A 23,007-nucleotide genomic window follows, 5' to 3' on the forward strand; every position below is an offset into this window, starting at 1 on the left:
GAATAAAATGACCAGCTTTCAGACAATCAGCATCCAGGACTGGAACCACCCAGTTTGTGATGTTTGACACCCAGTTCCCAACGCTGTCTGACTGGCCTTAAGCATCACCTACTTTGATCCCACAAACTCACCTGAGTCAACTAGTCTGTCTGCTTCATGATTATAGTTTTATTTAACATTTATTCTAACTGTCTGTCTGTCTAAGAACTGTCTTCTTATTTTCTGTCTGTCTGTCTCCCCTCTCTCTTGTCTCTTGTCTCTTGTCTGCCTTGTCTCTTGTCTGCCTGCCTCTGTCTGTCTGTCTGTCCTTGTCTGTCTGTCTTCGGTCTCAGTCTGTCTCTCTTGTCTCTTGTCTCTTGTCCGATATTGTCTCTTGTCAAATCCCTGTCTGTCTGCCTCTGTTGTCTGTCTGTCTGTCTCTGTCTGTCTGTCTGTCTGTCTCTGTAAAAGTCTCTCTGTCTGTCTGTCTGCCTCTGATATACTGTCTGTCTCTCTCTGTCTTTCTGACAATCTGTCTGGACTGGAACCACCCAGTTTATGTGATGTTTCTCTCTCTCTCTCTGTCTGCCTGCCTGACTGCCCTGTCTGCCTCACCTCTTCTGTCTGCCTCCTGCCTGCCTCTGTTATCATCTCTCTGTCTGTCTGCCTCTGCCTGCCTGTCTCTCTCTCCTCTCTCTGTCTGTCTGTCTGTCTGTCTGCCTGCCTGTCTGCCCTGTCTGCCTGCCTCTCTGTCTCCATCCCTCTGTGTCTCTAGCAGATTACCTGCCCCTAGGCGTGACACTTGGACCCAGAGGGACACAGACAGACACCCCGGTCTGCAGTTGGTGTAGCAGAGAGAGAACATGGCATTGTCATTTAAGAAAGACCTGGAGAAGTACAAGGAGATTGACGAGGATGAGATCCTTAACAACCTGTCAGAGCAGGAACTCAAACAACTGGAGACTGCCCTGGAGGAGATGGACCCAGAGGTATGGAGGGGCGGGGGGGAGGGGGGAGGAGTCTGTCTGTTTCTGTCTTCCTTGTGTTTTCTCCTTGTTCGCCAGACAGGCATCTCATTCTTATCAACTTTTAACCTCCGTCTGCCAAGCTTTTCTATGTTGACTTGCACGCAGAGTGGAGGAGGAGGCGCAGTAGAGTAGAGGAGGAGGAGGTGCAGTAGAGGAGGAGCGCAGCAGTGAGGAGGCGGTGCAGTAGAGGAGGAGGAGCGCAGCAGAGTGTGGAGGAGGAGCGCAGCAGAGTAGAGGAGGAGCGCAGCAGAGTAGAGGGGAGGAGGAGGCGCAGCAGAGTAGAGGGAGGAGAAGGAGGCGCAGCAGAGTATAAGGGAGGAGGAGGAGGAGCAGCAGAGTAGAGGAGGAGGTAGAGGAGGAGGAGGAGGAGGAGGAGCGCAGAGGAGGAGGAGGGCGCAGCAGAGTAGAGGAGGCGTAAGAGGAGGAAGAGGCGTAGAGGAGGAGGAGGCGCAGCAGAGTAGAGGAGGAGGAGGAGGCAGCAGAGTAGAGGAGGAGGAGGAGGCGCAGCGAAGGGGAGGAGGAGGAGGTGCAGCAGAGTAGAGGAGGAGGAGGCGTAGAGGAGGAGGAGGTGCAGCAGAGTAGAGGAGGAGCAGAGTAGTCAAACCCTTCCAGGACTTAGTGAGGTTAATTTTCCTTTTCAAGGGCCAGAGTGTGAGGTACAACAGACATTTATTTGTGATATTACACAATACAACAGAAGTATTGGGACGAGGCCAATGTGTTGTTACATCTCAAGTAGAGAACATCTTAAACATTCTTCTTGTCTTTCACTTATACACAGCATGAAGGAGATGAGTCCACTAACTAGGCAACCATAGGAACTCAACGGCACCGAATGCAGCCCTAATGTTTTTAAACATGGCACATGAATCCACCAATTACCAATTGATCAATCAGTCAATAAACCCATGTATCCACCCCTCTGTGTCTCCCCCCCAGAATGCATTGCTGCCAGCGTCGATGCGTCAGAAGGACCACACAGTGAAAGCAGCCACCGGCCCCTACAGCCGAGAGAAACTACTCAGTTTTCTGGAGAAGGAGGCCCTGGAGTATAAAGACAGAGATGATGTGGTGTCTTTCTCTGGAGAGAGGAAAGGTAGGAGGCCCTGGAGTATAAAGACAGAGATGATGTAGTCTCTTTCTCTGGAGAGAGGAAAGGTAGGAGGCCCTGGAGTATAAAGACAGAGATGATGTAGTCTCTTTCTCTGGAGAGAGGAAAGGTAGGAGGCCCTGGAGTATAAAGACAGAGATGATGTAGTGTCTTTCTCTGGAGAGAGGAAAGGTAGGAGGCCCTGGAGTATAAAGACAGAGATGATGTTGTCTTTCTCTGGAGAGAGGAAAGGTAGGAGGCCCTGGAGTATAAAGACAGAGATGATGTGGTGTCTTTCTCTGGAGAGAGGAAAGGTAGGAGGCCCTGGAGTATAAAGACAGAGATGATGTGGTGTCTTTCTCTGGAGAGAGGAAAGGTAGGAGGCCCTGGAGTATAAAGACAGAGATGATGTAGTCTCTTTCTCTGGAGAGAGGAAAGGTAGGAGGCCCTGGAGTATAAAGACAGAGATGATGTTGTGTCTTTCTCTGGAGAGAGGAAAGGTAGGAGGCCCTGGAGTATAAAGACAGAGATGATGTTGTGTCTTTCTCTGGAGAGAGGAAAGGTAGGAGGCCCTGGGGTATAAAGACAGAGATGATGTGGTGTCTTTCTCTGGAGAGAGGAAAGGTAGGAGGCCCTGGAGTATAAAGACAGAGATGATGTTGTCTTTCTCTGGAGAGAGGAAAGGTAGGAGGCCCAGTAGAAAAGTGGATGAATTGCCCCCCAAAAAATGGGCTCTATCCCTTTAAAAGCTAATCATATATATATACACACCATTATTTATATATTTATTTACTCTGACATCACTCGTTCTGGTATTGCTTTCGTTTTTTGCTGTTTGTTTTATATGTGTGTATTGCTAGGTATTCTTATTATACTGTTGGAGCTATAAACACCAGCATTACTACACTGTTGGAGCTATAAACACCAGCATTACTACACTGTTGGAGCTAGAAACACCAGTATTACTACACTGTTGGAGTTAGAAACACCAACATTACTACACTGTTGGAGATAGAAACACCAGCATTACTACACTGTTGGAGCTAGAAACACCAGCATTACTACACTGTTGGAGCTAGAAACACCAACATTACTACACTGTTGGAGACAGAAACACCAACATTACTACACTGTTGGAGTTAGAAACACCAGTATTACTACACTGTTGGAGATAGAAACACCAGCATTACTACACTGTTGGAGACAGAACTTGAGTATTACTACACTGTTGGAGCTAGAAACACCAGCATTACTACACTGTTGGAGCTAGAAACACCAGCATTACTACACTGTTGGAGATAGAAACACCAGCATTACTACACTGTTGGAGATAGAAACACCAGCATTACTACACTGTTGGAGCTAGAAACACCAGCATTACTACACTGTTGGAGCTAGAAACACCAGCATTACTACACTGTTGGAGATAGAAACACCAGCATTACTATACTGTTGGAGACAGAAACACCAGCATTACTACACTGTTGGAGCTAGAAACACCAGTATTACTGTTGGGGTAACCAGGCGTTGGGGGTAACCAGAGGCGTTGGGGGTAACCAGAGGCGTTGGGGGTAACCAGAGGCGTTGGGGGTGACCAGAGGCGTTGCGGGTGACGAGAGGCGTTGGGGGTAAATAGAGGCGTTGGGGGTAACCGGAGGCGTTGTGGGCTGGGGGAGGGTGTGGGCTGGGGGAGGAGGAGGGGTGTGGGCTGGGGGAGGGTGTGGGCTGGGGGAGGAGGAGGGGTGTGGGCTGGGGGAGGAGGAGGAGGGGGTGTGGGCTGGGGGAGGAGGAGGAGGGGTGTGGGAGAAAAAAGCAATATGGTGGTACAGTCCAACTAGATTACAGAGGGATTTCATTGGGCTTGGACACACACACACACACACACACACACACACACACACACACACACACACACAAATACACACACACACACTAATACACACTTCTGGGTAGGAATATGCCTTTCATAGCCTCAAGTACCAGTATGTATATAGAGCAGGGTTAGGGTTGGTACCTCCAGTATGTATATAGAGCAGGGTTAGGGATGTTACCTCCAGTATGTATATAGAGCAGGGTTAGGGATCTTTACCTCCAGTATGTATATAGAGCAGGGTTGGGTTGGTACCTCCAGTATGTATATAGAGCAGGGTTAGGGTTGTCCCCTCCAGTATGTATATAGAGCAGGGTTAGGGTTGTTCCCTCCAGTATGTATATAGAGCAGGGTTAGGGTTGTTACCTCCAGTATGTATATAGAGCAGGGTTAGGGTTGGTACCTCAGTATGTATATAGAGCAGGGTTAGGGAGGGAGTTAGTTAGGTTGCAGTATGTATAGAGCAGGGTTATATATGTATATAGAGCAGGGTTAGGGTTGGTACCTCCAGTATGTATATAGAGCAGGGGTTAGGGTTGGTACCTCCAGTATGTATATAGAGCAGGGTTAGGTTGGTACCCTCCAGTATGTATATAGAGCAGGGTTAGGGATGTTACCTCCAGTATGTATATAGAGCAGGGTTGGGGTTCTCCAGTTGTATATAGGCAGGGTTGGGGTTCCTCCCTCCAGTATGTATATAGAGCAGGGTTAGGGTTGTTCCCTCCAGTATGTATATAGAGCAGGGTTAGGGTTGTTCCCTCCAGTATGTATATAGAGCAGGGTTAGGGTTCCCCCTCCAGTATGTATATAGAGCAGGGTTAGGGTTCCTCCCTCCAGTATGTATATAGAGCAGGGTTAGGGTTTCCCCCTCCAGTATGTATATAGAGCAGGGTTGGGGTTCCTCCCTCCAGGTTAGAGGGTTGTTCCTCTCCAGTATGTATATAGAGCAGGGTTAGGGTTCCTCCCTCCAGTATGTATATAGAGCAGGGTTAGGGTTGGTACCTCCAGTATGTATATAGAGCAGGGTTGGGGTTGTTCCCTCCAGTATGTATATAGAGCAGGGTTGGGGTTCCTCCCTCCAGTATGTATATAGAGCAGGGTTAGGGTTCCTCCCCTCCAGTATGTATATAGAGCAGGGTTAGGGTTCCTACCTCCAGTATGTATATAGAGCAGGGTTGGGGTTCCTCCCTCCAGTATGTATATAGAGCAGGGTTGGGTTTCCTCCTCCAGTATGTATATAGAGCAGGGTTGGGGTTCCTCCCTCCAGTATGTATATAGAGCAGGGTTGGGGTTCCTACCTCCAGTATGTATATAGAGCAGGGTTGGGGTTCCTCCCTCCAGTATGTATATAGAGCAGGGTTAGGGTTCCTCCCTCCAGTATGTATATAGAGCAGGGTTGGGGTTCCTCCCTCCAGTATGTATATAGAGCAGGGTTGGGGTTCCTCCCTCCCCAGTATGTATATAGAGCAGGGTTGGGGTTCCTCCCTCCAGTATGTATATAGAGCAGGGTTGGGGTTCCTCCCTCCAGTATGTATATAGAGCAGGGCAGGGGGTTTTCCCTCCAGTATGTATATAGAGCAGGGTTGGGGTTCCTCCCTCCAGTATGTATATAGAGCAGGGTTGGGGTTCCTCCCTCCAGTATGTATATAGAGCAGGGTTGGGGTTCCCCCTCCAGTATGTATATAGAGCAGGGTTGGGGTTCCTCCCTCCAGTATGTATATAGAGCAGGGTTGGGGTTCCTCCCTCCAGTATGTATATAGAGCAGGGTTGGGGTTCCTCCCTCCAGTATGTATATAGAGCAGGGTTGGGGTTCCCCCTCCAGTATGTATATAGAGCAGGGTTGGGGTTCCTCCCCCTCCCCCTCCAGTATGTATATAGAGCAGGGTTGGGGTTCCCCCTCCAGTATGTATATAGAGCAGGGTTGGGGTTCCTCCCTCCAGTATGTATATAGAGCAGGGTTGGGGTTCCTCCCTCCAGTATGTATATAGAGCAGGGTTGGGGTTCCTCCCTCCAGTATGTATATAGAGCAGGGTTGGGGTTCCCCCCTCCAGTATGTATATAGAGCAGGGTTGGGGTTCCTCCCTCCAGTATGTATATAGAGCAGGGTTGGGGTTCCTCCCTTCAGTATGTATATAGAGCAGGGTTGGGGTTCCCCACTCCAGTATGTATATAGAGGAGGGGTAGGGTTCCCTCCCTCCAGTATGTATATAGAGCAGGGTTAGGGTTCCTCCCTCCAGTATGTATATAGAGCAGGGTTGGGGTTCCTCCCTCCAGTATGTATATAGAGCAGGGTTGGGGTTCCCCCTCCAGTATGTATATAGAGCAGGGTTGGGGTTCCCCCTCCAGTATGTATATAGAGCAGGGTTGGGGTTCCTCCCTCCAGTATGTATATAGAGCAGGGTTGGGTTCCCCCTCCAGTATGTATATAGAGCAGGGTTGGGGTTCCTCCCTCCAGTATGTATATAGAGCAGGGTTGGGGTTCCCCCTCCAGTATGTATATAGAGCAGGGTTGGGGTTCAGTATGTATATAGAGCAGGGTTGGGGTTCCCCCTCCAGTATGTATATAGAGCAGGGTTGGGGTTCCTCCCTCCAGTATGTATATAGAGCAGGGTTGGGGTTCCCCCTCCAGTATGTATATAGAGCAGGGTTGGGGTTCCCCCTCCAGTATGTATATAGAGCAGGGTTGGGGTTCCCCCTCCAGTATGTATATAGAGCAGGGTTGGGGTTCCCCCTCCAGTATGTATATAGAGCAGGGTTGGGGTTCCTCCCTCCAGTATGTATATAGAGCAGGGTTGGGGTTCCCCCTCCAGTATGTATATAGAGCAGGGTTGGGGTTCCCCCTCCAGTATGTATATAGAGCAGGGTTGGGGTTCCCCCTCCAGTATGTATATAGAGCAGGGTTGGGGTTCCCCCTCCAGTATGTATATAGAGCAGGGTTGGGGTTCCCCCTCCAGTATGTATATAGAGCAGGGTTGGGGTTCCCCCTCCAGTATGTATATAGAGCAGGGTTGGGGTTCCCCCAGTATGTATATAGAGCAGGGTTGGGGTTCCAGTATGTATATAGAGCAGGGTTGGGGTTTCAGTATGTATATAGAGCAGGGTTGGGGTTCCCCCTCCAGTATGTATATAGAGCAGGGTTGGGGTTCCTCCCTCCAGTATGTATATAGAGCAGGGTTGGGGTTCCTCCCTCCAGTATGTATATAGAGCAGGGTTGGGGTTCCCCCTCCAGTATGTATATAGAGCAGGGTTGGGGTTCCCCCTCCAGTATGTATATAGAGCAGGGTTGGGGTTCCCCCTCCAGTATGTATATAGAGCAGGGTTGGGGTTCCCCCTCCAGTATGTATATAGAGCAGGGTTGGGGTTCCTCCCTCCAGTATGTATATAGAGCAGGGTTGGGGTTCCCCCTCCAGTATGTATATAGAGCAGGGTTGGGGTTCCCCTCCAGTATGTATATAGAGCAGGGTTGGGGTTCCCCCTCCAGTATGTATATAGAGCAGGGTTGGGGTTCCCCCTCCAGTATGTATATAGAGCAGGGTTGGGGTTCCTCCCTCCAGTATGTATATAGAGCAGGGTTGGGGTTCCTCCCTCCAGTATGTATATAGAGCAGGGTTGGGGTTCCCCCTCAGTATGTATATAGAGCAGGGTTGGGGTTCCCCCCTCCAGTATGTATATAGAGCAGGGTTGGGGTTCCCCCCTCCAGTATGTATATAGAGCAGGGTTAGGGTTCCTCCCTCCAGTAGAATTCCAGAACCATGATGTCATTCCAGAACCATGATGTCATGGCCCCTGATCTCTGGGGAGGAAGCCTGTCAGGAATCACCTCACACACATTCCTCTTCCCTCCCCCCACTGTGTGTGTGGTGACAGACCATAGCAACAACTCTTGTTATCAGCGGGGGCTGATTTAATGAGTCTCGTGGAATTTACATTCGATTAGACCTTAAAAGTGATTTGTGTTTTACTTGTTGTATAAACACACCATGGGCACCAAAATCGGACTAAGTGGACTGGACAAGAGTTTCTGGAGAGACTTGAGAGCTTTTCAGTGATGAGCACAATTAATATTAGCAGCACAGATGTGCAGCCCAGTTCTGTTCAGCAGTGGGAAGGACACGTCACACCCGGAACACACCGCCTACATCAGCTGGTGAGCTGCAGGGGAGTGTGAAGACAGGCTCTGATTATACACATCACACAGGGGACTCTCTGGCTTCCCCGTAGTGAACCAGTCACCACCAGCCTGGTTAGCTACCCTTTGCCTGGTGAAAAGGGATACTTCAGGATTTTGCCAATGAGGCCCTTCGACCCCATCATTGAGCTAACGCTAGTTAGCATTGGCTTGCAAAACCACTTCTACCTTCCTTCATACTGGACACAGAGACATACAAATGGTATCAGTGAGTTCATCTGACTCTGGGGGAAGTTGATAAAGGGAAGTTGATAAATCCCCAAGTATCCCTTTAAGAAACACAAGCTGCTTTACAAAATTGAAAACAATAGCAGCAGTGAGTTTAATAGTAAAACGGTCTAACTATGTTTGTCTCTCCCCTTTGGTATAGAAAAGTAGTGCAGTTGTAGTCTCATTCAACCCTCCCACTTTCCCCACGGCGGTTTCATAGCCAAGTTCTGTAGCCAAGTCTCCCACTTCCTCAGAGAAAACGTCTTGATTCAAGCCCTTACCGCTCAAAGATATTACCCATAACACACCACTATGTATTGTATTGTTGTTGTGCCTCTCTCTTTCCCTCTAAAATGGCCCAATGTTTTCTTCATTTTGACAATAACTACAGTAAATCATTATTCAAAGGACTAAAATGTGACTTCAGTCGAGACTAAATCTAAAGTGTGCCAAAATTAACAGTGATCCACTGACTGACTCCCATTCTGTAGCAGCTCCATTCAGGCTCCATTCTGTAGCAGCTCCATTCAGGCCCCATTCTGTAACGGCCTGTAGAGACTCCATTCTGTAACGGCCTGTAGAGAGACTCCATTCTGTATCGGCCTGTAGAGAGACTCCATTCTGTATCGGCCTGTATCTCGGCCTGTAGAGACTCCATTCTGTAACAGCCTGTATCGGCCTGTAGAGACTCCATTCTGTAGACTCCATTCTGTCGGCCTGTAAGAGACTCCATTCTGTATCGGCCTGAGAGACTCCATTCTGTTCGGCCTGTAGAGACTCCATTCTAACAGCCTGTAGAGACTCCATTCTGTCCATCGGCCTGTAGAGAGACTCCATTCTGTAACGGCCTGTAGAGACTCCCTGTAACGGCCTGTAGGAGAGACTCCATTCTGTAACGGCCTGTAGAGAGACTCCATTCTGTAACGGCCTGTAGAGACTCCATTCTGTAACGGCCTGAGAGACTCCATTCTGTAACGGCCTGTAGAGACTCCATTCTGTAACGGCCTGTAGAGACTCCATTCTGACTCCATTCGGCCTGTAGAGAGACTCCATTCTGTAACAGCCTGTAGAGAGACTCCATTCTGACGGCCTGTAAACTCCATTCTGTAACAGCCTGTAGAGAGACTCCATTCTGTAACGGCCGGCCTGTAACAGCCTGTAGAGACTCCATTCTGTAACGGCCTGTAGAGACTCCAGACTCCATTCTGACTCCATTCTGTAACGGCCTGTAGAGACTCCATTCTGTAACGGCCTGTAGAGAGACTCCATTCTGTAACGGCCTGTAGAGAGACTCCATTCTGTTGGCCTGTAGAGACTCCATTCTGTAGAGACTCCATTCTGTAACTCCAGCTGGGAGAAATTACGGCCTGTAGGAACTCCCAGGGTTGAGACTCCAAACAGTGACTCCATTCTGACGGCCTGGTTTGAGCCTGTAGAGACTCCATGACTGGACTCCTCTGTAACGGCCTTAGAGAGACTCCATTCTCTCTAGAGACTCCATTCTGCTCTCTAGCGGCCTTAGAGACTCCATTCTCTCACTCCATTCTGTTGAAATTACAGGAAGGGTTCAGTGTAGAGGGTTTGAGATGTGGCTATGACTGGACTCTCTGTGGTTCTCCCTCTCTCTCGCTCTCTTTCTCTCTCACTCTCTTTGTCTCTCTCACTCTTTCTCTCTCTCTTTCTGTCTCTCTCGCTCTCTTTCTCTCTCTCTTTCTGTCTCTTTCTGTCTCTCTCTCTCTCTCTCTGTCTCTCTCTCTGTCTCTCTCTCTCTGTCTCTCTGTCTCTCTGTCTCTCTCTCTGTCTCTCTCTCTGTCTCTCTGTCTCTCTTTGTCTCTGTCTCTCTTTGTCTCTGTCTCTCTTTGTCTCTCTCTCGCCATTCTGTGTCGGTCCCTGTGGACAACAGTTTCAGTTACCCCCATTATAGACAGACACAGAGAGAAGCACCCAGGCTGCACCTAGAGTGTCTGTAGTACATACAACCTCACAGATATTTGACATGTAGGATATCACCTGTAGGGAAAGGAGAAGGTCATGCAGAGACAGTTGAACTGTGTGTTAACCAGAAGACTGTGGCTGTAAGTGCCGGGGATAGTAGACTAACTGTTAGCTGACTCTTCTCCAGAGGGCCTGACACAGGAAGTGGGGTGTTGTGGGTAATGGCTGTATTTACTGTTTAGAGGCTTTTCAGGAAGTGCCAAGGCCCCCTCGAGACTAGACCGCCTTTTAGACTGGAAGTAGGGGCACGGGTGGTGTTCTGTCGGAGGGCGGCGGGGGAGGACCGAAGGACAATTAGATTTAAGTTTGAGTCATTTAGCAGACGCTGTTATTCAGAGCCACTTCTACTAGTGAGTGAATACATTCCCATGAAGGAAAGGGTCACTATCATTTCTTGTCTTTAAAGTGAGGGTGTTGGGGGCACAGAGGCACAGAGGTTATTCTCCTTGAGGGAGTTGTGTGGCAGGAGAAGAGGGAGAGGGGCTACTGAAGGAAAAGGCTACTGTATAGATTTGTTTAGTGTGTTGAGGGGGAGGGGCACTGATGGGGTTGTCTGGTACTGTATTTAATATACAGTACTTCATATACAGTACTTCATATACAGTATTTCATATACAGTACTTCATATACAGTACTTCATATACAGTACTTCATATACAGTACTTCATATACAGTACTTCATATACAGTACTTCATATACAGTACCAGTCAAACGTTTAGACAACACTACTCATTTAAAGGTTTTTCATTATTTTGACTGTTTTCTACATTGTAGAATAATAGTGAAGACATAAACTATGAAATAACACAAAATATAAAATATATTTTGATTTGTTTCCCACTTGTTGGTTACTACATGATTCCATATGTGTTATTTCATAGTTTTGATCTCTTTTCTACAATTAAGGGTTATTCTATATTTTTTTAAACTATTTTCTAAATTGTAGAATAGTTTTTTAAATATAGAAAAACCCTTGAATGAATAGGTGTTTCCAAACTGTTGACTGTTGACTGGTAACTGTTGACTGGTAACTGTTGACTGGTAACTGTTGACTGGTAACTGTTGACTGGTAACTGTTGACTGGTAACTGTTGACTGGTAACTGTTGACTGGTAACTGTTGACTGGTAACTGTTGACTGGTAACTGTTGACTGGTAACTGTTGACTGGTAACTGTTGACTGGTAACTGTTGACTGGTAACTGTTGACTGGTAACTGTTGACTGGTAACTGTTGACTGGTAACTGTTGACTGGTAACTGTTGACTGGTAACTGTTGACTGGTAACTGTTGACTGGTAACTGTTGACTGGTAACTGTTGACTGGTTGACTGGTAACTGTTGACTGGTAACTGCTGACTGGACTGGTAACTGTTGACTGGTAACTGTTGACTGTAACTGTTGACTGGTAACTGTTGACTGGTTGACTGTTGACTGGTAACTGTTGACTGGTAACTGTTGACTGGTAACTGTTGACTGGTAACTGTTGACTGGTAACTGTTGACTGGTAACTGTTGACTGGTTGACTGTTGACTGGTAACTGTTGACTGGTAACTGTTGACTGGTTGACTGGTAACTGTTGACTGGTAACTGTTGACTGGTAACTGTTGACTGGTAACTGTTGACTGGTAACTGTTGACTGGTAACTGTTGACTGGTAACTGTTGACTGGTAACTGTTGACTGGTAACTGTTGACTGGGTAACTGTTGACTGGTAACTGTTGACTGGTAACTGTTGACTGGTAACTGTTGACTGGTAACTGTTGACTGGTAACTGTTGACTGGTTGACTGGTAACTGTTGACTGGTAACTGGTAACTGTTGACTGGTTGACTGGTAACTGTTGACTGGTAACTGGTAACTGTTGACTGGTAACTGGTAACTGGTAACTGTTGACTGGTTGACTGGTAACTGTTGACTGGTAACTGGTAACTGGTAACTGTTGACTGGTAACTGTTGACTGGTAACTGGTAACTGGTAACTGTTGACTGGTTGACTGGTAACTGTTGACTGGTAACTGGTAACTGTTGACTGGTAACTGTTGACTGGTAACTGTTGACTGGTAACTGGTTGACTGGTAACTGTTGACTGGTAACTGTTGACTGGTAACTGTTGACTGGTAACTGTTGACTGGTAACTGTTGACTGGTAACTGTTGACTGGTAACTGTTGACTGGTAACTGTTGACTGGTAACTGTTGACTGGTAACTGTTGACTGGTAACTGTTGACTGGTTGACTGTTGACTGGTACTGTTGACTGGTACTGTTGACTGTTGACTGGACTGGTAACTGTTGACTGGTAACTGTTGACTGGTAACTGTTGACTGGTAACTGTTGACTGGTTAACTGTTGACTGTTGACTGGTAACTGTTGACTGGTAACTGTTGACTGGTAACTGTTGACTGGTAACTGTTGACTGGTAACTGTTGACTGGTAACTGTTGACTGGTTGACTGGTAACTGTTGACTGGTAACTGTTGACTGGTAACTGTTGACTGGTAACTGTTGACTGGGTTGACTGTGACTGTTGACTGGTAACTGTTGACTGGTTAACTGTTGACTGGTTGACTGTTGACTGGTTGACTGTTGACTGGTTGACTGTTGACTGGTTGACTGTTGACTGGTAACTGTTGACTGGTAACTGTTGACTGGTAACTGTTGACTGGTAACTGTTGACTGGTTGACTGTTGACTGTTGACTGGTAACTGTTGACTGGTGACTGTTGACTGGTAACTGTTGACTGGTTGACTGGTAACTGTTGACTGGTAACTGTTGACTGGTAACTGTTGACTGGTTGACTGGTAACTGTTGACTGGTAACTGTTGACTGGGTTGACTGGTTGACTGTTGACTGGTAACTGTTGACTGGTAACTGTAACTGGATTACGTGCTGATGAGGTTGGGGAGAATAGCAGCCTCTGTAATGTAGCTGGTGTGTTGTAACGTTCTGGCCAACAAGTTACTGTTGACTGGTAACTGCAGCATAGAGTTGAGTTTAGACTTTACTCTCTGTTCCGTTGACTTCCTGTCTCTTTCCTTCTGCTGCTGCTGGGTTTCCATGGTAACTGTTGACTGGTAACTGTTGGGTCCGACTGAAGGACTGGGAGAGAGACTGGGGAGGGAGGAGAAAAGAGAGCGAGACGAGCGAGAGATGCAGACGGTCTTGTCTCCTCAGTCTGATGAAGATCTCCAGCTGTGTGGTATGTAAAGATGTCTGACTCTGTCTCACAACAGCACGCACACGCACACGCACACACAAACCAAGACAAAGCATAAGGGTTCATGGGTAGACGGTACACAGGACAGACGGAAATAGCATCCTGCAACCAGACAGAGCAGAGTAGAACACACTGATCAGAGACCAGTCTGTATGCAGAGTCTTGTCTTCCTCAGTCTGATGAATCTCCACTGTGTTAGTCCATCCTGCACTCTGTCAGAACACACTGTACCACTTAGATACAGTCCATCCTGTTCAGTAGAACACAGGACCGACTTAAATACAGTCCATCCTGCAGTAGAACACACTGTACCACTTAGATACAGTCCATCCTGCAGTAGAACACACTGTACCACTTAGATACAGTCCATCCTGCAGTAGAACACACTGTACCGCTTAGATACAGTCCATCCTGCAGTAGAACACACTGTACCACTTAGATACAGTCCATCCTGCAGTAGAACACACTGTACCACTTAGATACAGTCCATCCTGCAGTAGAACACACTGTACCGCTTAGATACAGTCCATCCTGCAGTAGAACACACTGTACCACTTAGATACAGTCCATCCTGCAGTAGAACACACTGTACCACTTAGATACAGTCCATCCTGCAGTAGAACACACTGTACCGCTTAGATACAGTCCATCCTGCAGTAGAACACACTGTACCACTTAGATACAGTCCATCCTGCAGTAGAACACACTGTACCGCTTAGATACAGTCCATCCTGCAGTAGAACACACTGTACCACTTAGATACAGTCCATCCTGCAGTAGAACACACTGTACCACTTAGATACAGTCCATCCTGCAGTAGAACACACTGTAACACTTAGATACAGTCCATCCTGCAGTAGAACACACTGTACCACTTAGATACAGTCCATCCTGCAGTAGAACACACTGTACCACTTAGATACAGTCCATCCTGCAGTAGAACACACTGTACCACTTAGATACAGTCCATCCTGCAGTAGAACACACTTTAACACTTAGATACAGTCCATCCTGCAGTAGAACACACTGTACCACTTAGATACAGTCCATCCTGCAGTAGAACACACTGTACCACTTAGATACAGTCCATCCTGCAGTAGAACACACTGTACCACTTAGATACAGTCTATCCTGCAGTAGAACACACTGTAACACTTAGATACAGTCCATCCTGCAGTAGAACACACTGTAACACTTAGATACAGTCCATCCTGCAGTAGAACACACTGTACCGCTTAGATACAGTCCATCCTGCAGTAGAACACACTGTAACACTTAGATACAGTCCATCATGCAGTAGAACACACTGTACCACTTAGATACAGTCCATCCTGCAGTAGAACACACTGTACCCCTTAGATACAGTCCATCCTGCAGTAGAACACACTGTAACACTTAGATACAGTCCATCATGCAGTAGAACACACTGTACCACTTAGATACAGTCCATCCTGCAGTAGAACACACTGTAACACTTAGATACAGTCCATCCTGCAGTAGAACACACTGTACCACTTAGATACAGTCCATCCTGCAGTAGAACACACTGTACCACTTAGATACAGTCCATCCTGCAGTAGAACACACTGTAACACTTAGATACAGTCCATCATGCAGTAGAACACACTGTACCACTTAGATACAGTCCATACTGCAGTAGAACACACTGTAACACTTAGATACAGTCCATCCTGCAGTAGAACACACTGTAACACTTAGATACAGTCCATCCTGCAGTAGAACACACTGTACCACTTAGATACAGTCCATCCTGCAGTAGAACACACTGTACCACTTAGATACAGTCCATCCTGCAGTAGAACACATTGTACTAGCCCTTGCTCTCTCTAAAGCCCCCTCCTTCTCTCTCTCTAGCCCCTCCTTCTCTCTCTCTAGCCCCTCCTTCTCTCTCTCTAGCCCCTCCTTCTCTCTCTCTAGCCCCTCCTTCTCTCTCTCTAGCCCCTCCTTCTCTCTCTCTAGCCCCTCCTTCTCTCTCTCTAGCCCCTCCTTCTCTCTCTCTAGCCCCTCCTTCTCTCTCTCTGTGTGTCTTGTCTCTGGCTCTGTTGGCGTGTTCTCTAAAGACCGCTGTAGTAGACACACATTAGCCGCTAGGAGTTAGCGTTATGGATAAAACGACCTCAGAATGAGTTGGAGCAGCTAATATACGTTAGCTGCTAGGAGTTAGCGTTATGGATAAAACGACCTCAGAATGAGTTGGAGCAGCTAATATACATTAGCCGCTAGGAGTTAGCGTTATGGATAAAACGACCTCAGAATGAGTTGGAGCAGCTAATATACGTTAGCTGCTAGGAGTTAGCGTTATGGATAAAACAACCTCTAGAGACCCCAGAGCAGAAACATCATGACATCAATCTCAGCACAGCTCAGAGAAAATGAACTAAACAAGACAAGTACATGAGTAATGGAAATGTCTTGTGTGTGTTCATCGGTAAGATATGGGTTCTGGGGTGTGTGTGCTCTGGTTCGCTGGTGGTGATGTCATTCCTAGGTACAGTAATTACAGACTGCTGTATAGATATGCAGGCAGAGAGAGTGAGAGCACGGAAAATGTGTGTAATGGGAAATAGAATACTGTGTGTGTGTGTGTGTGTGTGTGTGTGTGTGTGTGTGTGTGTGTGTGTGTGTGTGTGTGTGTGTGTGTGTGTGTGTGTGTGTGTGTGTGTGTGTGTGTGTGTGTGTGTGTGTGTGACATGAAACATTGACTAATGTAGTGTTAGTTCAAATAGACATAATTGAGAATAATGATAGCTGTATTATACAATTACAGACTGGAACACACACACACACACACACACACACACACACACACACACACACACACACACACACACACACGCGGACAGTCAGGGCTAAGCAGTTGATTCCTAGAGGAACAATATAACCCGTCCAGATAGGAAGGGTTGGAGCAGGGGTTCAACACTATATGGGTCCTGAATCTCCCCTGGGTTCAACACTATATGGGTCCTGAATCTCCTCTGGGTTCAACACTATATGGGTCCTGAATATCCCCTGGGTTCAACACTATATGGGTCCTGAATATCCCCCGGGTTCAACACTAGTAGGGTCCTGAATATCCCCTGGGTTCAACACTATATGGGTCCTGAATCTCCCCTAGGTTCAACACTATATGGGTCCTGAATATCCCCTGGGTTCAACACTATATGGGTACTGAATCTCCCCTGGGTTCAACACTATATGGGTCCTGAATATCCCCTGGGTTCAACACTATATGGGTCCTGAATCTCCCCTGGGTTCAACACTATATGGGTCCTGAATCTCCCTAGGTTCAACACTATATGGGTCCTGAATATCCCCTGGGTTCAACACTATATGGGTCCTGAATCTCCCCTGGGTTCAACACTATATGGGTCCTGAATCTCCCTGGGTTCAACACTATATGGGTCCTGAATCTCCCTGGGTTCAACACTATATGGGTCCTGAATCTCCCCTGGGTTCAACACTATATGGGTCCTGAATATCCCCGGTTCAACACTATATGGGTACTGAATCTCCCCTGGGTTCAACACTATATGGGTCCTGAATATCCCCTAGGTTCAACACTATATGGGTCCTGAATATCCCCGGGTTCAACACTATATGGGTACTGAATCTCCCCTGGGTTCAACACTATATGGGTCCTGAATATCCCCTAGGTTCAACACTATATGGGTCCTGAATCTCCCCTGGGTTCAACACTATATGGGTCCTGAATCTCCCTGGGTTCAACACTATATGGGTCCTGAATCTCCCTGGGTTCAACACTATATGGGTCCTGAATCTCCCTGGGTTCAACACTATATGGGTCCTGAATATCCCCGGGTTCAACACTATATGGGTCCTGAATCTCCTCTGGGTTCAACACTATATGAGTCTGAATATCCCCTGGGTTCAACACTATATGGGTCCTGAATCTCCCTGGGTTCAACACTATATGGGTCCTGAATATCCCTGGGTTCAACACTATATGGGTCCTGAATATCCCCTGGGTTCAACACTATGGGTCCTGAATATCCCTGGGTTCAACACTATGGGTCCTGAATCTCCTCTGAGTTCAACACTATATGGGTCCTGAATATCCCCTGGGTTCAACACTATATGAGTCCTGAATCTCCCCTGGGTTCAAAACTATATGGGTCCTGAATCTCCCCTGGGTTCAACACTATATGGGTCCTGAATCTCCCCTGGGTTCAACACTATATGGGTCCTGAATATCCCCTGGGTTCAACACTATATGGGTCCTGAATATCCCCTGGGTTCAACACTATATGGGTCCTGAATCTCCCCTGGGTTCAACACTATATGGGTCCTGAATCTCCCTGGGTTCAACACTATATGGGTCCTGAATCTCCCTGGGTTCAACACTATATGGGTCCTGAATCTCCCTGGGTTCAACACTATATGGGTCCTGAACCTCCCTGGGTTCAACACTATATGGGTCCTGAATCTCCCTGGGTTCAACACTATATGGGTCCTGAATCTCCCTAGGTTCAACACTATATGGGTCCTGAATATCCCTGGGTTCAACTATATGGGTCCTGAATCTCCCTGGGTTCAACACTAGTAGGGTCCTGAATCTCCCCTGGGTTCAACACTAGTAGGGTCCTGAATCTCCCCTGGGTTCAACACTATATGAGTCCTGAATCTCCCTAGGTTCAACACTATATGGGTCCTGAATCTCCCTGGGTTCAACACTATATGGGTCCTGAATCTCCCCTGGGTTCAACACTATATGGGTCCTGAATATCCCTGGGTTCAACACTATATGGGTCCTGAACCTCCCCTGGGTTCAACACTATATGGGTCCTGAATCTCCCCTGGGTTCAACACTATATGGGTCCTGAATCTCCCCTGGGTTCAACACTATATGGGTCCTGAATCTCCCCTGGGTTCAACACTATATGGGTCCTGAATCTCCCCTGGGTTCAACACTAGTAGGGTCCTGAATCTCCCCTGGGTTCAACACTAGTAGGGTCCTGAATCTCCCCTGGGTTCAACACTATATGAGTCCTGAATCTCCCCTAGGTTCAACACTATATGGGTCCTGAACCTCCCCTGGGTTCAACACTATATGAGTCCTGAATCTCCCCTAGGTTCAACACTAGCGGAGTCCTGAATCTCCCCTGGGTTCAACACTATATGGGTCCTGAATCTCCCCTGGGTTCAACACTATATGAGTCCTGAATCTCCCCTGGGTTCAACACTATATGTGTCCTGAATCTCCCCTGGGTTCAATACTAGTAAAGTCCTGAATCTCCCCTGGGTTCAACACTATATGGGTCCTGAATCTCCTCTGGGTTCAACACTATATGGGTCCTGAATCTCCCCTGGGTTCAACACTAGATGGGTCCTGAATCCTGGAATCAAGTGGGATTTTGGGAAAGTTACTCTGGTTTCGCAACTCTAGACTCTAAAGCAGGGATGGGCAACTGGCAGATCAATCCCACCCCTCCGTTGGGGTCTCAACTTACTGTTGACAGTTAGATAAGTAGAATACACAAGTTGCAATTTCTAAATTTGGTTGTGCATAAGCAGTTTTTCTGCTTATGTCATTCACTGATAGTCAGTCAATTAGCCCATGTCAGCAAACACGCATGTTTAGGCTGCTAAGTTAGTTTTGCGGGCAGCTATCTAAACTTGTTATCATGGTTGACTTACCGGCCGGAGGACACACTGTACCATTTAGATTTTTGGTAGTTAGTCTCACTCAGATATCATATTAACAACTGCAAACATGTCCCCTTCATCCTATGGCCAGATGTGGTGAAAGAATATACACAGACTAAAGATTAAGTAGAAAATAGATCAATAAAACCCTTCTTGAAAACATCAGACTGAATGTAGATTTGAGAATGGGCTGTTGGGACCATTTCTTTATACATTGAGTGTTGTTATGACATTATTTGTAACAATGCAGAGTTTGTTTCTGGAGCAAAAAATGGTCTTGGGGGCTCCCGAGTGGTGCAGCGGTCTAAGGGTATGTCTGAGGTGTCACTACAGACCCGGGTTTGATCCCAGGCTGTGTCACAACTGACTGTGACCAGGAGTCCCATAGGCCTGGCATTATCGTGCTCTAGCGACTCCTTATGGCGGGCTGGGCACCTGCAGGCTGACTTCCGATTGTCAGTTGAATGGTGTTTCCTCCGACACATTGGTGCGGCTGGGTTAAGCTGACAGGTGTTATGAAGCTCATTTTGGCAAGTCATGTTTCGGAGGACGCATGAATCAACCTTTGCCTTTCCCGAACCAGTTGGGAAGTTGCAGCGATGAGACGAGATCGGGGTGGATATGATGAAATTGGGGTGAGAAAGGGTGGTGGAACGAGAGAGAGAGAAAAGGGGCATCTGTACAGCTGAGTTCTGTCCAGGGCCCTGGGGAAGAAAATTTGAGGCTCCCATCTTGGCAGTCAGAAAACATTTAGTGGTTTTAAAGCTAATTTCCTACAATTCTACGCATTTTGACATGGCTAATGTTTGTGTTCTTATGCTCCAAACATATTAACAAATTCAATGACAGTCTGATTGTCTAGCTTTTATTTGGTAATTGATCCTCAAAAGATGATTGTTATTATAGGCTATTTAAAAACAAAAAAAAAAAAAAATATATATATATATATATATATATATATATATATATCCATTTTTTGTATTTGGTTTAGTAGTTTTAGTTTACCCTGAAAGCGTTTTAACATCCCAAGTAGTTTGGAACCACTGCTGAGATGGGAGGAGAATAATATATATAATAATATATGCCATTTAGCAGACGCTTTTTATCCAAAGCGACTTACAGTCATGTGTGCATACATTCTACGTAGGATGGGAGCGCCATGCTCTACCAACTGAGCTACAGAAGGATCCATCCATCTCAAGTTAAAGGGCTACTTGGGGATTTTAACAACAGGGACCTTTTTTTCTCGTCCCCAGGGTAACTAGCGGATACCAGTTTTATGTCTCTCTGTCCAGTGATGAAGGAAGTTGGAGCTAACCAGCGGCAGATACCCATAGACTTCCAGTCATTGTGCTAGCAGCTAGTTAGCAACTTCCTTCAAACTGCACGGCGGAGACATAACAATGATATCAGTGAGTTCATCAGACTCCTTTCAACTCAGCTACTACTAACTTACTGGTTGTTGTTTCATATGCTGTATTGACTATATCGATGAGTTTTATTAGCAGGGGTGATTGTTTATCTGTCTCTGGACATGAAAAATAAACAGTGGTTCTCTGGCTGACCGCCTTCGCTTCTGCAGTGCATTGTGGTCCTTCCTGTGTCAGCTGGGGAATGACCTGTACAGAAGAGACCAGAGGGTCAAGAGGAAGTTGGATACATCTGCCTAGTCAGGTTCTCACTCTTCTTCTCTTTCTCTATCTTTCTCTCTCCCCATCTCCTCTCTCTCTCTCCCTCCCATCTCCTCTCCCCTCCCCTTTCCCCCTCTCCCATCTCTCTCCCATATCTTCCCTCTCGCTCTGCCTCTCTGTAGGCAAGGCATTTGTTCCCAAGCAGCGGCCCATCGAGTCTCGTCAGGAAAGGTACTGACCCTTGACCCGGAACTAGAAGAGGCCCTGTCCAGTGCTACCGACACTGAACTCTGTGACCTGGCAGGTAAGGAGGGGGTAGGTAGGCTGTCTTCTTAGGGACAGAGACGCACACAGCCTCGCTCTCACTCTCTCTCTTTCTCTCTCTGTCTCTCTCTCTCTCTCTCTGCGTTAGAAGGATCTGTGTATCTTACTGTCTCAGTCTCTCCAGGACAGCTAAATGCTAAATACAGGAGTCTTTCATACACACTGTCAGCCAGGCTTGTCCCATGGTACACACACACTAAGCCTGTTGTTGTGTGTTTGTCCACAGCCATCCTAGGTGTCCATACCCTGGTGACCAGCACCCAGAGCTACGATGGAACCAGCAGTAAAGACGGAGGATACAACAGTGAGTACACAACCACAATGTAACCATAACACAACCACAATGTAACCATTACACAACCACAACGTAACCATAACACAACCACAATGTAACCACAACACAACCACAATGTAACCATAACACAACCACAATGTAACCATTACACAACCACAATGTAACCATAACACAACCACAATGTAACCACAACACAACCACAATGTAACCACAACACAACCACAATGTAACCACAACACAACCACAATGTAACCATTACACAACCACAATGTAACCACAGCACAACCACAATGTAACCACAACACAACCGCAATGTAACCATAACACAACCGCAATGTAACCACAACACAACCGCAATGTAACCACAACACAACCGCAATGTAACCACAACACAACCGCAATGTAACCACAACACAACCACAATGTAACCACAACACAACCACAATGTAACCACAACACAACCCAATGTACACAACCACAATGTAACCATTACACAACCACAATGTAACCGTTACACAACCGCAACAACCATAACACAACCACCACATGTAGCCATTACCATACCACAATGTAACAACCACCAATGTAACCATAACACAACCACAATGTAACCACAACACGACCACAATGCAACCACAACACAACCACAATGTAACCACAACACACAACCACAATGTAACCACAACACAACCTGATAACAACACAACCACAATGTAACCACAACACAACCACAATGTAACCAACACAACCACAACTAACAATTGAACCACAATGTAACCACAACACAACCACAATGTAACCATAACACAACCACAATGTAACCACAACACAACCACAATGTAACCACAACACAACCACAATGTAACCATTACACAACCACAATGTAACCCAACCACAACGTAACCACAATGTAACCACAACACAACCACAATGTAACCACAACACAACCACAATGTAACTACAATACAACCACAATGTAACCATTACACAACCACAATGTAAACACAACACAACCACAATGTAACCACAACACAACCACAATGTAACCACAATGTAACCACAACGCAACCACAACGTAACCACAATGTAACCACAACCACAATGTAACCACAATGTGACCACAACGTAACCACAATGTAACCCACAACACAACCACAACACAACCACAATGTAACCACAACGTAAACACAGTTACCACCATGTAACCTCAACACAACCACAATGTAACCACAACACAACCATAACGTAACCACAACACAACCACAACGTAAACACAACACAACCACAACGTAACCACAACACCACCACAACGTAACCACAACACCACCACAACGTAACCACAACACCACCACAACGTAACCACAACACCACCACAACACCACCACAACGTAACCACAACACAACCGCAACGTAACCACAACACAACCACAACGTAACCTCAACACAACCCCAACGTAAACACAGTTACCACCATGTAACCTCTACACCACTAACCCCAACAT

At 46.7% G+C, this 23,007-nt stretch overlaps 1 pseudogene; it reads left to right on the forward strand.

The window, feature by feature from the left end:
• Window positions 1-719: 719 nt before the first annotated feature.
• LOC127919287 (tropomodulin-3-like) lies at window positions 720-21,552 on the forward strand (annotated as a pseudogene).
• Window positions 21,553-23,007: the final 1,455 nt, after the last annotated feature.

The sequence above is a fragment of the Oncorhynchus keta genome, unplaced genomic scaffold (genome assembly GCF_023373465.1).
Source record: "Oncorhynchus keta strain PuntledgeMale-10-30-2019 unplaced genomic scaffold, Oket_V2 Un_contig_16233_pilon_pilon, whole genome shotgun sequence".
NCBI classification, from domain to species: Eukaryota; Metazoa; Chordata; class Actinopteri; order Salmoniformes; family Salmonidae; genus Oncorhynchus; species Oncorhynchus keta.